At 39.3% G+C, this 7562-nt stretch overlaps 1 long non-coding RNA gene across 1 annotated transcript in view; it reads left to right on the forward strand.

Annotated features, from left to right (window-relative positions):
- LOC145788377 (uncharacterized) overlaps positions 1–7530 on the forward strand; it is a 27163-nt gene extending 19633 nt beyond the window's left edge. The window contains exon 2 of the long non-coding RNA XR_014291509.1: positions 7374–7530. This is a non-coding gene — a long non-coding RNA (uncharacterized LOC145788377). The remainder of the gene's footprint in view (positions 1–7373) is intronic.
- Positions 7531–7562: the final 32 nt, after the last annotated feature.

Here is a 7562-nt window from a genome sequence, read left to right on the forward strand (position 1 = left end):
GGAGGCCCCCCACACCCCCGCCAGGCTTCGCTCGCCTGCAGTCAAAATCCCCCTCCCCTTTCAAAATACTTAACTACGCTACTGAATTGGATCATTGTCATTGGGGTCCGCATAGCATATTCCGCACAGGGCCCGAAATACCCTAAGACCGGCACTGACAGGGAGTACGAGAAAATTTCATGAAAGCTCAAAGGGTACGAGCGCTAAAAAGGTTCAGAAACACTGCAATAGTGCAATATCCATTGGAGCGATGATCGTTTGGTTCACTAACACTTCAACACCAAAATTAATTCGCAGTTTTTCTTGCCTGACTTACTAGGTAGCAAAGCCCAAGGGCGTTGACAGGGGAGTCTAGGTGGTACTTTTGGACCCAGGCCCAGAATATTTTGGTGGCACGGATGTAAAAGATTCCCCGCGACTTCAAACATTATCAAGATCTTAATATAATCAGATCTAAAGGAATTGCCATCAGAGGTTAAAACAGCCACTTCAGCCGTCAGATGGTAAAGTACCGGCCCCCTTCTGGGTATAGTGATTTCTCTAACCACGAAACGTTTTTTTAAAAACAAGAAATATTTTTCTTCACTCACTTTTTAATTTTGAATATATACAGTATATATATTGGTGGTAATCACTTCTAGCTACATGCGTGACATGCGTCTACTTTACAAAGAATCAATTTCAGCTAAAAAATCCAACAACTTTAAACATAACGACAAAGATCTTGATTACGAGCAAGGATTTTGCGGCTTACGGAGGAATCCCTAATGCGTAATTGCGCAGTAGGGGAAATTCGTGGATACATTAAATCTTTGAGAATATAATAATATCTATATAAATAATATTCCTCTTATTTTTCTACTTTGAACGGCATGTGTCATCCTCATTTTAACAACACATCAATAAAAATTTGTACATAACCTTTACATTCATAACATTGTCCATGAAGGAGGCCCGAAAATAAATTGGTACCGGGCCTGAGAAGTCCTGTCAACGGCACTGGCAAAACCGGTCTTATTCTGTTGGTATACGTAGTTTGAATACCTTTATTGTATTGAGGTAAGCAAACCAGAATCTTGCCAGTAGACAGGCCCGTAGCCAGACATTTTCAAGGGGGGGTTGCCAAATCCAAAAATATGGACCTTTTGATAACACTTTCTTCTTTGCGTGTTTCCAAGCAAGTAATCAAAACATAGGAAGTGGCAGTACAAAATATATAGAGTCTAGAAGCTAAAGATGCATAATTGTATTATGCTTTTGCAGTTTGCTACGTTAAAAGATTTGATTACCTCATACAGTAGTTATTTATTAACTTTCTTTATGCAACTAGTATCTTGTATATTAACTTAAGTGTATTACAATCATCTATTGTAGCATATATTTATTTCAAATTATAGTCTATGTGGCTAGACACAGTAGCGTTGCCAGGAAGCTCCAGGAGGCACTTTTGAATCCGGCCTGGGGTGATTTTAGACACTCGTAGCCTTTCCAAGGGGCCAGGGAAATTGAATAAACCACCTCAAATTGTTTAGATGCGTGTTGCTTAGTAGTGTCTTGATTTGGATCCCGAGGATCTCATTGGTACCGGGTGAGATTATCCTCTGGCAAAAGATCTTGATATTTCAATGTTGATAATGTAGCGACACAGTTAATAGTAACCTGCCCACGTACAGCGACATCCCGAGTAAGATAGTGTTGGGTATGACTTGAGAACAATGAAACTAAGTTTAGGAAAGCACTGAGCTAAGTCATAACATATTCATCATATTCACATTCACCAGGAAAAACATGCCATGAAACGTCATTGCAAATACACCCGAAAGCATATCTTGTTACAGTGGAAACGCTCGACGCCGAAAAACAAAGACGGTTGAGGCGCACCCAATCTTTTTAGATGGAGACAAGCCGATGGGACGAGTGTCGGCAAAATTAGTCTACTTTTCTTTCAAAGCTATATTATATCCTACTATTCTCAGCAAATTGGTACCTGTACAAATTAAATTTAATGTCACTACTTCTTGATTGAAGTTTGTCACAATCGATAAAAACAAAAAGACACTCTGGTTTCACAATAAGTTTGCCATATTTTTTTTCTGTTGTTTTCACAGTAGATAACACAAAGATCCCCCTTTGGATGAAGTCTTTCTAATTTTTTTCATCTAAAGTAGGCCTACTTATTAGCCTCCTATCTTGTTTCGTTTTCAAATACGTCGTTGAGGTTTGCATTTTATCATTTATAGCCTAGGGGCCACATGTTACCATTACCAGCGACTCGCAACTTAACAGTCAAGTATGGCTTCCATCTACTGTAAACTTGGCAGTTTCTCCTTACGCTTGTTCTGTAGTTTTGATTAGTTTTGTTATGAGTATCGTAGTGGGTATTTTATGACTAATTTATGGCTAAACAACGCATTTTAGCCGTTTAGCGATTTTCTTCAACAACAGAAATCGTCGAAACTTTTTGTTTAAACCTAACTAAAATCTAATGATTTTTACCTTCAGTTTCGGTACAATACAATCTTATATTTTAAAGTATTTTAAAGTTTATCGTTTTACCGTAAACTCAGTTACCTTCAAAGGCTATTTATCGGAGAACACTGTGTAACAAAAAAAAAAATTGGTTTCTAGGTTCTAACCAACATTTCCTACTGGCTAATATGACTAGATAGATTGGAAAATCACATTTTTTCTATTTAAACTTTGTTGTTATATTTAAGAGAATGAAGTGCTAAATTACGTATTTTCCGTGAACATGTTGTAAGATGTGATTTGAAATTTAGCTTTTGTCAGCCGAAATTTTTAAGAAGCTATTTTAAGAGAATTTATAAACAACATTTTTTTTAGTTTTGATTGTTCAAATTATGAAAACTATATCACAACTAAGCTTGAATACCACGGAAAGTGCTGTGATACTGCACAAAAGATCACAAATAGTGCCACATTCTGCTCAGTTGCCTGTATCTACCCCCCTTCCAGAATAAAGAAAGACCTCTGAAGATGAGTCTAGCACAGGGCTGACGAATATTTTTGTGGTCGCGGGCCATTTTGTCAATTACACATGAGTTATCGGGCCGCACAACTTTTTAATCATAACCTAGGCTACTATGAAATCTTTTAGAATCGACTCAAGATATTATTCATGAAAAGTAACAAACGGCAGATGAAAGTAATAAAACCTGGCATATCACAAGTCAGAAAATTCAGTTCATCAAGCAATGATCAATGATCAAGCACGTCCGAAGTGAGTAAGTAAATCTTATTTTCTGACTTGACAGTAGCTGAAATGTGCTTGCTGAGTTGTCGCATGCCGAGTGGTCTGACGATTCTTTACAACGGCAAACAATATTATGCAGGGGTAAGCAGCAGCGCGCTACTTTTGTAGCGTTGCTACTTTTTTGGTAAAAGTAGCGATGCTACATTTTTGTTGGAGTTGTGGCTGCAGTAGTAGCGCTCTTTCTTTGATGTAGCGGTAGCGGAGAAGCGCTACATTTCTTTCAGTCACACTCCCGCTATCCGCTACTTTCCAATTTAAAAAGTAAAAAAATGACTCCTTTTTGGAGATTAATCATGGAAGCAATGCTTGAAAAAAATGTGAACAGAAATCACTCGACTATTGACGGAAACATCAAGCCACGTTGATACGCACAAGAGTGACACCAACGCCAGTCACGACTAAGAGAATGAATTTATTGGTGTGTTGGTGCCATCGCATGAAACGTAGATATGGAAAATCGTCGGTATGGAAAAAAGTCAATTATGGAAACCTTTTTGTTTATTTGAATCTTTATCCTCGGACTGACAAAGCCTTGTTAGGTTATTGCTGGTAGTTTTGCATACTTGTTCAAGTTTTGAAACAATCACGCAGGCCTGGTCACCGAGATTGACAGAGTGAAGTTTCCAATTGTTGAAGTGTTGTTGGGGGAATTATTCCATCCATTAGGTACCGCTAGATGAAGAGCAGTCCTCGTAACGCGTTGCTTAGCGCACACCCCGAGAGTCGCACCAACACTTCTTGATCTTGAAGCTTCTTCGTTCACGAAGTCACGCTCTAACCAACTGAGCTATCAGAGCAGATAGAATCAAGTCTTTGAGCTTTCCCAGTTCCGATTTATAACGTCGCGTTATTAAATGTAACACCCCCATTCCTTCCAGTGCAGCGGTGGAGAGATTTTTCTTCGTTGGAAAAGACGTTCTGAAGCCAAATCTTGCAGGACTCCGCTATTTGCATTTTAAATTGCTCGTGTTTTTGAAAGATTTGTGACAATAAATTTCACCTACTACGCAGTCAAAGAGGGCATTTATCAATATATTGCCACTCGTAAAGACGTACGTGAACTTCAAAGAACTTAGGCAATTTAGAGAAACTATCTTCCATGACTTTAACGTGTATGAATGCGTTATTTATATGATGCTTATGCTCGCTGTTTACAAATTCAATAGATACAGTCTGGCTGGAACCGTGTGTATTTGTCAAATACATATTGTCACGTTGAGTTACGCCAATATCGCTTACAGCAAATTTGCTTGTGATACCTGTGACTGAGCTGAGCATCTTATTCATTCTTTCACATTTATTCAGTATCTTCATATGACAGCTTTGTTTTTGTATAACTTTATGTGTATGGTGTGTTAGTAATGTCGTGTAAGCATAGTACGTCTTAAATATCTTTAGACATCAGCAGTGGCGTAGCCAGAAAAAAATGGGGGGAGGGGCAAATATTTGATGAAGTTAAAAGAATGACAAAGTGTTTGATTTAAGACATCGCCACCTGATGTGCAGTGGCGCATCCTGGTGGGTTAAGCAAGGGAAGCAATAAAGCTGGCGGGGGGTTAGAGCGTGCCGAAGGCACGCGTGTTCTAGGGGGGTCCGGGGCATGCTCCCCGGAAATATTTTGCAAAATTACACTCAAATAATGGATTATAGCGCTTTCTGGAAACACTTTCAGGGTAATATTTGTATGAAATTTATAGGCAGATAAACAGCTATTAACTTATTAAAGGTAGCTGTTACACACGAACGGGCAAAAACTGCGGCTAAAATTAGAGAACACAAAAAACTCAGCTACACAAAAACCCAACAGAGTAAGCGGTTCTGAACTTGCTTCCACAGATTAGTTAAAAGAATCGTAAATCGCGTAAAATTTGCGCGATTTACGATTTGCAAAATTTATTGGTGTCTTTCTGTGTGTCTAAAACAAGTCCTGTGGGGTGTTAATAGCCAGATGTCTTGGAAAACGATATAAATTTATACAAATTATATTATATTTTCAACAAAGGGTTCAAATTCGGAATCCAAACTTTGAAAATTTGGGGGGCCATGGCCCCTTTTGCCCCCCCTGGCTACGCCTATGGACATCAGTGTGGGACTGCAGGTTCATCTATATGACAATGTATGTTTAATTGTTCATTTATACAACAATATTATATGCGGCATTGCAATTATGTTTATTGTGTGTTAGGTATGGTCATTGTTGATAAATTTCGTTTAGGTAAAAATAATAGTCTGGACAGTAGGCTATCGCACCCAAAAAAAAAATAGGGAGCTGCTAATTCAGAAATGTCGGCCGCGTGATTTGCGACAATAGTGACAATAGGCCAATGCCCATTACCCATCCCTTTTGATTAATATTTAAAGGCCATCACGGCCCACAAACCACCGGTTGCCGATACATCAGGATTCATTCTCTCAATCAGATTAGAAGTGGGCCTATAGTGAACCTCATGCTACTAGCACCATCAGCATCCTCATCCCTACGTCCACTTTCGCAATCTTCTATAGATCTCAATCTTTCGTCATGTATGACAAAATAGAATTAGCTTTCGTTAGCGAACACAAATATGTGCGAAAACAATAACTAGCACGAAAACAGTTTGAAACAAAACACTAATTTTGTAAACAGTAAATTTAATGTGGACGTTTTTCCTACTTACAAAACATTCAAAGTACAGTACCTACCAATAGGAAAAAGAAACCCAAAAACTAGTGCGCCGACTTTAGGGCACGAGAAACTAATTATTACAGTACCTAACACAGGCAACAAGAAATAAAGAAAACTAATTTGCCGACCCACCGCAAAGAATTGAAAACTAATATTGTCTAACGAAAGCAATAAGACACAAGAACAAATATTGCCGACCCACAGCAAGCAATTTAAAACTAATATGCCGACCCACAGCAAACAATCGAAAACTATTATTGCCTACCAAAGGCAATAAGAACTGATATGCCGACCACGGCGATAAATTAATGTTGCCTGGAAACGACAGGCAATAAGAAACAAGAACGAACATTGCCAACCCACGGCAAGAAAATGAAAAACTATTATGATATTATCCTATATCACTAGGATCGACCGCAAAGGCAATCCGACTGTTGTCGAATATAGATGGAAATGGTTTATTGAATTGAAGCGAAATTACAATGATACTTGACGTTTTTGTCAACAACTTCTCAGACCACAGTTCCGAGTGACCAGAACAGGAACAATGGCAAGAAAAGTCGTTTTCTGAAATAACATAAAAGCACAAATCACGCATTTGCCTAAAACTGCAAGGCAATATTTATTAATGTGAGTTTTTACATTGCTACATCCCCCGTGAATATGCGTCGATATTAGCGCTTTATGAAGCAGATAGTGTGCACTGTGAACAACATTAAATCAGCAATTAAATTCACATAATTAAAATGTCCATACCAATTTTTACCAAGTAACCAAGGAATTTCCGTGCGCAGACATTTTGCCGAAAGACATTTTGCCAAAACCCATTTTGCCGAATGGACATTATGCCGAAGGACATTTTGCCGAATGGACTAATTGCCGAAAGGACTGATTGCCGAAAGGACTAATTGCCGAATGGACAATATGCAAGCAGTGGCTTTGAAATAGTAATTACTTTGCTCCTAATGGCTATCAGCTCTACACCATCCACATGATCCCAGCCGGCACAAGAACAATACCGGTTGTGTACTGTCTCGCAAAGAACAAGAACAGAACTACGTACGACCGTATTTTTACTTACTTGAAAGATCGTCGAAATGACCTGGCTCCTGTTTCGGTGATTGTGGATTTTGAAATGGCCGTAATCCAATCACTAAAGGCCGCTTTCCCGGCTGCTGAAGTTACGGGTTATCTGTTTCTCTTCGGCCAATGCCTGTGGAGGAAGGTACAGGAACTTTGTCTTCAGCAGTGGTACAGAGAATCCCCAGACAACGCGCTTCTCATCAAAATGTTCCAATCGTTGGCATTCATTCCAACTGACCGTGTAACGGAGGCGTTCGACGAGCTACTGGCATCGCTTGACGACGACATTGATGACGTACTTCATGACTTTGTTGTATATTTTGAAACTATACCTGGATTTGTATCTTGCAGCGTGGTCGTCGACGTCGTCCTGCCTTCGTTCCATCGCTTTCGAGTATGCACGATCGAGTTGTTGACGATCTTCCTCGTACTAACAATTCCATCGAAGGATGGCACCATGATTTCGACCAACGAGTCTCCATCACACACCCCACGATACGTCGACTGACAATAAAGTTGATAAAGGAACAATCGCACAAC

Source organism: Aplidium turbinatum, chromosome 2, assembly GCF_918807975.1.
Source record: "Aplidium turbinatum chromosome 2, kaAplTurb1.1, whole genome shotgun sequence".
Lineage (NCBI taxonomy): Eukaryota > Metazoa > Chordata > Ascidiacea > Aplousobranchia > Polyclinidae > Aplidium > Aplidium turbinatum.